Below are 9,540 nucleotides of genomic sequence, written 5' to 3'. Positions count from 1 at the left end.
ATGAGACAGCAGATAATTAGCAGTATGGTAATTTATTTACATATAGCAGAGTATTTGCAAGGTTGTAGATCAGTGGTACATATTTTGTACCACTTTCCTTTGGCTCTGGAAAGCTGTAAGCCTACAGATGTTGCTGAGCTCCATCAGCCACATCTTGTCTGGTCACTGGTAAGGCATGATTCATTGATATCTGGACAATTCAAGTTTTCCCGCTCTATGCTATAGCCTATTCCCATTTCCCCACATTTGGTGCATCATATGTAGCAAATCTATATTGCTTGAAATTTGCCCAGGCTAGATAAACCGTGAGAGATTGACTTTTGAAGCAATGCCTATGACCCGTCAAGTAGCTTGTCTGTGTTTGTCCATTGATAAGCATGATCAGATACTGTTCCATTGAGCAAAAACAGCTCTCTGTTTACTTAAAGGACATTCCTTTCTATTTAATATCCCGGTCATGATGACCCATCTCTGAAAGGTAGAAACTGTCAAAGTCTTAGGAAGTAGCTTAAGGAAGATATCCAAGGCACAGTCATTTGGAAATAAAGAACATGGACCTCAGACTCATATCTAAGGTCTCATTGACAGAACTAGGGCTGTAAAAAAAAATGTACAACTTATAAAATCACAATAATTTATTGTTATGGAGACCTTCAGCAAAATAGACACATAGAATTCTGACGAAGGTTCTGGACAAAGGGGAAAAGCATACTATATTAGCATATATGTTGTTGTTGTTGTGTGTCTTCATGTTGTCTCCAACTTTCGGTGACTAAGGCCAACCTATCATGGGGTTTACTTGGCAAGATCTGTTCAATTGAGGTTTGCCATTGCCTTGTTCCCCTGAGGCTGAGAGCATGTGACTTGCCCAAGGTCAACCAGTGGATTTAAACAACAACAACAATACAATAATGCAATATCATTATTATATTTTATTTCTTCAACACACTTCATGAAGCACACCTGTTTCCTCTTAATCTTTTCTTCACAAGAACTGAGAGATGCTGAGAGATGGCAAAAGGCCCAAGGTCACTCACTCAAAATGGTTTGCATGCAGCTGCCTTTCAGCACTATTTAGAAACAACAGCAGGTTCAGAATGCTTCTGTCGGCACCATTATTTGAAACAAATAGGATATTTAGTCCAAGATCTTATACACCTTTAACACTGCAAATATATTCGATCCTGCAGATGTGTAACGGATTGCCCAACATGTGATGCAGCCTTTATCTCCACTTTTCTAAAACAGACAATTATCTACCTGCCTCCCAAGTCAAAAGTGAAAGTGAGGGTGGTGTATAGACTGGGGAAGATCTTCATGCTACCTCTGAGAAAGTGCATCTGCCTGCTTTTTATGCTAATATGGTGCTCCAGTAGGATCTTCAACATTATTTTTGTTGCCAAACATACTTCAAAAGCTAGTTGTAACCTTTAAAAATCTCCATGAGAATCTTTCCTGCTCAGCTTTCAAAAAGATTGGCAAAATAGTTTTGTTTAATTTTTTTAAAATGCTAACTGAAAAGCTCACTAGCTTTTCCAGAATTTTGTTTTTCTAAAGCTAGGGTGTTTTTAGTGCATCTGTTGTTGTTGTTGTTGTTACTGTATATTATGTCTGTGAGACACTTCTCAGGGGACACTAAAGAGTAGCACAGCAACCTTTGTCTTCCATAAATGTCTTCCATTAGAAGGTATAGGATGGTGCCTTACACAACATTGTAAAAAGGAGTGCAACACTTAGTGTATCCACACTTCAGTAGTGTGGATAGTAGTGCAACATTTAGGGCATATCCACACTGCAGAAATAAAGCAATTTGACACCACTTTGACGGTCATGACTGTCCTGCAGAATCCGAGGATTTGTACTTTGGGGAGGCACCAAAGCTCTCTGATAGACTAGGCTAATTACCTCACAAAACTACAAATGCCAGGATTCCACAGGATGGAGTCATGACTGTTAAAGTGGTGTCAAACTGCTGTATTACTACAGTGCAGATGCATCCCTAGTTGCACAAATGTAAAGCCTCCAAAGGATGCTGGCCTATTTTTCCACCAGTAAGTTTGTGATGGTTTCAGCACAATGACAAAAATCACTTTGGAGCTTAGTCTTGGTATACAATGTTGAACCTAGTAGTGAATTATTTATCTATCTATATTCACTATTTATTTAACCCTGACTACAGCTCAGTGACCCCTTGATGCTTGATAATCTTATTCTCCTAATGAGCCTGTGAACTTTGGCTCTCTGTTCCATCCACCTATTTGTGAGTCTCTATAGCAAATTTTTAGTTTGAAGGAGAATGACACAGTCCACCTTTTACAGAACCAGTGTGCCTTTATTTCCGAACTCTGAAGCATGCATTGAGTTTATTTGGGGGATGTTTTTTTAACCTTTGCTTTCCTTATCATTCCTTCTCAACTTGCACATTTCTAAATGAATAGGTTTAGAAACATACTATAATATTATAGCACTTTGTTCTCTAAAGAAAGATAACTTTGGAAAAGCTATCTTGGACAATAATATAACCCATGATCTGAGGAGGAGGAGGAGGAGGAGGAGGAGGAAGAGAAGAAGTCATTTATAGAGGATTTATGAGGTCTATAACTTGATCTAATTAAGAAACTTAAAAGCTAAACTAATGACTCATTTTACACTACTGCCATGGAATATAGTTTATTACATTTCAATGAGAAACTGGGATATAAGAGGAATGGGAAGATCTGTTTAGTTTTGCATTTGAATTTTTAAATACCCTGGTTCTTTCCCTTCAAAACATGAAGAAATTAATGAATTTGGGCAATTTCCCCCAAAAAAACAGTTTGAAAAGAAATTCTCCCCATTTATAATGGCCAAACTAAATAGGTACAGCCATTGCTGGCAAGGAGAGGACCATATTATCCCTTACTGAGGTATTAAAGCTGAAGAGCCTCAGAGGGAAAAAAAAGTCAGCAACCTTTAGTAGCCATTAATATGGTTAAAACCACTGGGATTCAAAGAGAAGACCCCAAAGCTCTGACCTAGAGCTTTATTGGATCTGTCTGTTTTGGTTTGTTCCAATGATTTTTTTTAAAAAAATAATAATCTCAAGTTCTTCCCATCCTGAATATGATGAAACTCGTAGATTTTGGTTATTTAGGTTAAGAATAAAATGAAATAAAATTGTGGAAAGACAGACCTCTGAAGCTGTAACCATACTGTAAACTGAGCAGCATCCCCTGAATTTATGAATATCTGGATAGTATGTATGTATTGTATGTTTGTATGGTATGTATTTTGTATTACTGTAGAGCTGGATGATATAGACAAGATAACCAGATCACCACGAGGTAAGTTTGAAAGGGACAAAACACGGGGGAAGGTATTTGGAGCAGGGATGTTAAGGATTGTTTAAGCAATGTAAGTGCCTGTGGGACTGAGTCTATGGAGGAGGTTGGTGCAATCACAGACACAGATTATATCAAACATATGCATATGCATATTTCTGAGCTGAGAATAGCACTTGGAGACATGCAGAATTAATAGTTTATCAATCTTTTATAAAGGTCCAGTAAATGTGAATTAGATCAATTTGCTTAGAGGTGCAGGCAAAATGCAATCCTCAGGTATTTGGATTTTAGGTCTATCTATGTATATTAAGAGGAAGCAGTACACACATGTAGGTTATCATGCTGCTTCTTGTAGTGAGAATTTTATTTATTTTTTCAGCCAGTGATACTGGTTTTCTTGTTTGTTGGTTTACATTTTTCCAAAATATGGGATTCAAGGTAGTTCACAGAATAGATTAAAGCAAAGAAAAAGCCAAACAAACAAACAAACAAACAAACCCAATTATTATAATGAAAGTTGAAAACCAATAAAGTGTATATTAAAAAGCAGCATTAATTTAACACAATAAAAGCATTTAAAACAGAATGATGAAAATAAAAGTACAGCACATCTCCATTACTCTTCTGCTACATCCCAGCTACCCTCCACAAGCTGGTATAAATGGAAAGATACTGGTCTGCTGGTGGAAGGAAAAAAGAGATGGGGCCAGCCTAGATTCTTCTGAGAAAGATTTCTATAGCCTAGGAAAGCCACCAAGAAGACTCTTTCATATGTTCTCACCAGATGTGCCAGTGATGGGTGTGGGGCCAAGTGAAAGCTGAGATCAAATGAGTCACCAATTCAGTTAATAGCCACAGAAATTCAGTTTCACTGGCTGTAAAAACAAGACTGTTGGGACCCACAACATTTGTGCTGTGGCATAGTGTTAATATGACCAGGTCAAAAGCAGCAGAGGGCCACTGGTATTATGCAGTTGCTCTGAGTGAATATTAACGTATTTTAAAAACTCCCATGGACAGTAGCTGAGGGGGAGGCCACAACTGGAAGGTAAAACCAAGAAAGATCCCACAAACATGGCGTGGGGGGAGGGAAAGACGAAGCTGCCAGAGATGGATTCTTTTCTCCTCCAAGGAGAAACAACAGAAGGGAAAAGGCGTCCTAGCTATGACATAGCACAGTGATCTGGTCAATTACACTTCTGATAAAAGTGTGTGTGTGATTAGTGTGTATGTGAAAAAGGTTGGTGCATGTTGAAGATAAAGAGGGAACAGATGGTCCCAGATGTTTCACAGTTAGCCACCACACCATTGGATGATGGCCAGGCTACTGACTCTCAGAACAGTTTTGAAAGACAAAATCACCATAGATGAGCAGAAATACTTCACTGATATCTACACTTCCAACAACACTTTTCAGTGATTAAAATTCACATATTCATCCATCGGTAAGTGGTGGACATGGATGTATGAAATGACCATAGACACAGGTAATTTGAAGGTGACTTACACGTAGGTAATTCCTGCTCAGAGAAATTAGCTGCTTGTCCTTCCACATAACTCTAGGGAAAAACTCTGAGCAGCGACAACCAGATGGGCAACGTTTGGGAACTTCCAGATGGACTGTTCTTAGACCTACCAATCAAAGTAAGTTATGTATTTACTGTGCAGCTTTTAACATTTTATCTGTTCAGTTTATAGATTTCTTTCATCACAGGACCTCCACATAGCTTTTAGTAAAAATAATGCAAACATATACAATGATTTTTTTTTAAAAAAGAAATGAACACAGCACCATCCAGTTAAAATAAGTGAGGTCAATTACCAAAGGTCTTCCTGAATAAAAAGGTCTTGTGCTTGTTTTATCTTTCCCTCCTTAATGGGGGAGAAAAACACAGTGAGAAAAGATGGAAGGATTACAAACAGAAGATGTCATCATGTGGACCCCTAGAAAGGAAGGAAGCAGGGCAATTGTGCAATCAAAGTCTCATTTAGATGTTTGTGAGTACAAGAGCGCTTTCTCTGGGCCCATGTTTCTTAATCTATCTGATGTCGGAAACCAGCAGTTTTTTCTCACACAACATATCAGGGAGTGGCATCATATTTATGCTCATTGATTACTACTGATTATTTGTTTCTTGGAAACTCTCTAATGACTGGCAGCCAGTAGTTCTGTGAATCAGTGTCAGGACTTTGGGTTCTGCATGTGGCCCTAGGGTTGCACTTTGTTCACCACTTAACCAAAAAATAGATTTGAATAACCCGTAAATGTAAGCTATAAATGATACTACATACCACAGCTTCGGTATTAGCTTGTTGCAGCAAAAACAAAAGAAAACTTTTGCAGATTGCTAAATTTATTATGGCATAAGCTCTAGTATATGAAAACATATGCTATAGTCAGTTGATTAAATCTTAAGGTGCTGCAAGACTTTTTATTCTATCCGTAACAGAGTAGTTGGTCTTTTCAAAATGACTTATAGGCTGTCTACTTTGGGGTGACTGAGAGAAACAAACGCTGTTAATTTCATCATCCATAATTACTTGCTTGTTAGCATCCATCTGGAACCCTTTTTGTCATCTCATTTTGACATCAAATGTACAACATTAACCTGTCACACTGTGTAATAAAGTAAAACAGATACCATCTTTTGGAAGTGAGGGGGGGAATTAGATGGTTTTGAAGTCAAGAAAGACATTTCCTAAATGTAGATGGTAAGTGTAAAAAGGAACATACAATGATCCATCAAGTGTAAATCATGTTTCACACACACACACACACACACACACACACACACACACACGGGGGGAGGAAGCAGTAAATCAGTGTTAAAATACAACATCTCTAGACATTATTCTCAAAGCATTACTGATACTATGTAATGCAATCATTCTAAAATGTACTTGCTTCAGGGAAAATGCTACTTTTTTGAAGGTAAGAGACTCCTTTTTTTCCTCACTGCAGCTACAGTTAATTTGGCAGCTGGAGGTATGGATGTCAGTCGGTTCTGAAGATGCTGTTAATCCACCACCAATCTAAAGAGGTTAGCACAACCCCTGATCTCTTTCATGAACTCTTCAGTCAATGTCTGGCTTAATCATAAAGAACCATCAAAAGAAGAGCATGGGCCTTTTAGCTGCCTACCTGCACATCAAACTCAGCAAGTACATGGGTTATCTGGTCACAGCCTTCCCCACAAGGTTAAGATGCACTGCATTTATATTCAGATTATAGTAATTATTTTAATAATGTCCATACACTGCTATGCATTAGCACATGTACATTTTATGCAAATCTGTGATATCTGTTATCCTCTTCTTTGGTATTCATTTTCTCTTTTGTAGCAATGTCCCATGTCACAGGACTCAGGGCTGGCATGATGTTGCCAGCTTCATTGCCATTGTTCAAATGAAGTCCTGAAATTTATTTATTTATTAATTATATTTATTTGTATCCTGCTCTTTTCCCAGGACTGAAATGAAAGCCTGGCCCTGTAATAAGAGTAATAACTAACAAAATATGTGCTTTTCCTTCACTAGTGAGTAACCATAGTTAATCCCCCACATCTACCCTTAGATTCCTGGGCTTCTCAGCAGAAGCTGGTGGTAGGACCCAAAGCATCATTCTATCACGGCTCAGTTATGAATGGATTCAGTATATCATTATATCCACTCTTCTTAAAAGTAGCTTTCATGCTGTGCTTTTCATTTAAAGTATGCAGCTGGTGTGACTGAGCCCAGCACTTCTTGTTTTAGAAGTTAACCATTTGTTAATTATCATTAGAGCTCTTACAGCAAACACACCAGAAAGACCCCTTCCTGAACATTTGTATGGGGAGTAAATGAACTGTATAATCATAGAATCATAGAGTTGGAAGAGACCACAAGGGCCATCCAGTCCAACCCCTTGCCATGCAGGAACTCACGATCAAAGCATCACTGAAAGATGGCCATCCAGCCTCTCTTTAAACACCTCCAAAGAAGGAGACTCCACCGCTCTCCGGGGAAGTGTGTTCCACTGTCAAACAGCTCTTACAGTCACGAAGTTCTTCCTAATGTTGAAGGGGAGTCTCTTTTCTTGAATGAAATGTAGTTTCTTGGTAGATTGCTGGCAATAGAATTTGGGGGTGGTGTGACACATAGGGAGCAAGGGTGAAGTCAGTTAAGTGTAATGAAATGCAAAAATGTTGTCAGGGCAGGCCTTTGGGTCAAAAACCCAGAGACCCACTCAGTAGAATGACCAGGACAAGTTGGACTAAATGTAGCAGAGCTGGCTTACCACATTCTGAAATAAGTGAAGAACCACATATGATCATCTAAAATCTTCTGTTGCACAAGGTTGTTAAACCCAGCAAGTAAAATTAGCTAACTGCACCACATGGGTCAAGTGTGGAACAGACTTGAGAAGCTAGAAATGCTGTGGTGAGGAGAAGGTCTCGAATCATTTGAAAGCAGTCAGGCTATAAATACAGGTGATCTGATATCTTTACAATGATTTAATTGTACAAAATATTAATAAACCAGATTTGCGTGAAATTTTAAAAAATGTCTTGTTCTTGGAAGTTGTCCCAGTATTTTTCTTTACATTGGCTAGAAAGCCAGTCATTAGGAGCAGAGGTTGGACAGGGGTTGGATGTTGAGAGGGACAGGTCCGCCCAAGCCCAAACTGTGAGACTGATATAATGTTATCTATATTGCAGAGTTATATCAGTTGCATGCCACTTTAACTACAATGATTGCATCCTATGTAATCTGTGATTTGGCAAAGTAGTTAGAATATTCCGCAGGAGAACTCGAGTGTCTCATATTGTCTAACATTTTACAGATAAAAACCTGGGCACGTTGGCCAAGCAACATCATCGTGGCCAAGAAGGCAAAACCTATTAATGAAGAACACATAAACGTGGAGAGGTTGCAGCAGTTTGTTTTTGCCAGAGTCCCTTAAAGTGACATCACCATAGCAGGGCTGGACTAAAATGGAATAAATGAATCTGCATCTAAATATACTTCAGAGATGGTTCTTAATGAAGAGACAACATAGAAGCATACTGAGAAGCTATTTTGGTGGTTGTCTAGTCAACGCGCCTGCTCAAATACAGGATGTAAATGGAGCCTATCTGACAGCCTCTGCGAAGGCGAGAACACCATCTCCTGAGGTGGTCACTCACTTTGTTGAACTACTCATACCATTAGGGATCTTCCCCTAATGCTTAACCAAATAGTGCTTTCCTGCATTTTACCCCCATTGAATTGTGGTCCTGACAGTCATTCTTTATGAAATGTTTTGGAGCCACTGGTCTATCGCAGGCTGTTCCTGTAAATATACTTTAAATCTCTTCAAAATGATGATAAACCACCAAGCTGTCAGTGGATGCTAAAATTCCAAAGAGCTGAGAGAGAGAGAACACAGGAAGGAATGGAAAGATTTATCTTAGTTGGCTAACAAACTCCCAGACTTAATATTCTGCCTTCTAAACTATGTCATACACTACTTTAATAAAGCAACAAATGAGTGTAACAAAATTTCAATTGGGTACCCAGTAACTAAAATTATGACTTCAATAATAATGAGAAGAAGAGTAGTGACTTTCAGACAATATTTAAAAATGCACCTGCTTTGATAAACATTTACTTTGTCAGAGTTTGAAAAATCTCTTTTCCATGTCTGTCTTTAGCTTTTTAAATTTTCTTTTTATAACAGGATGACCTTGATCCATTAGGAGGCCACAATCAGAAATGGCATCAATCTTCTTCAGTTTGTTTATGTAATAATAGTATTATACAGGCTATCGCAAAAGTTCATGTTTGCACCATGAATAACAACAATAATAATCAGATCCCTCAGTTTTCCATGTCAGATTTATGACCACAAGGAACCACTTGCTATTCAAGGTATTCAGTCTTTGGTATTATAAAGCAGAACACTGATGGTACATGATTTTTTTAAAAATAATAATAATAAAACTCCTAGTTTGGGGAGAAAAGTAAAAAGGCTATAAATCAGTGAATAATGGTTCAAGGGCTGAGCATATGCTTTGTATGACAAAGATTTTTACTTCTAGGACTCTAAAACAGTATAGGAACACCACTAGTCAATATAGGCCAACATTCCCAACCTGGTTTACTCCTGATCCCACCATTCCTGCCCATTGCCTATGCAGGAGATGGGGCTATCCTGGGTTGAGGAAAACTAGACAGATCAATGAACCAATTGCATGAC

At 38.4% G+C, this 9,540-nt stretch overlaps 1 long non-coding RNA gene across 2 annotated transcripts; it reads left to right on the top strand.

Annotated features, from left to right (window-relative positions):
* The first annotated feature begins 2,621 nt into the window (after window positions 1-2,621).
* LOC149318521 (uncharacterized) lies at window positions 2,622-8,843 on the top strand. 2 transcript variants are annotated; one of them, XR_016280051.1, is made up of 3 exons: window positions 2,622-4,967; window positions 6,286-6,364; window positions 8,146-8,843. It is a non-coding gene; the product is annotated as an uncharacterized LOC149318521 (long non-coding RNA). The 2 variants fall into 2 exon arrangements; XR_016280050.1 differs by having other exon boundaries at window positions 6,286-6,521.
* The last annotated feature ends 697 nt before the right edge of the window (window positions 8,844-9,540 follow it).

The sequence above is a fragment of the Sceloporus occidentalis genome, unplaced genomic scaffold, assembly GCF_023333645.1.
Source record: "Sceloporus occidentalis isolate IW3139 unplaced genomic scaffold, rSceOcc1.0.p SCAF_2, whole genome shotgun sequence".
NCBI classification, from domain to species: Eukaryota; Metazoa; Chordata; class Lepidosauria; order Squamata; family Phrynosomatidae; genus Sceloporus; species Sceloporus occidentalis.
This window is presented reverse-complemented; position numbering and strand designations above follow the sequence as displayed.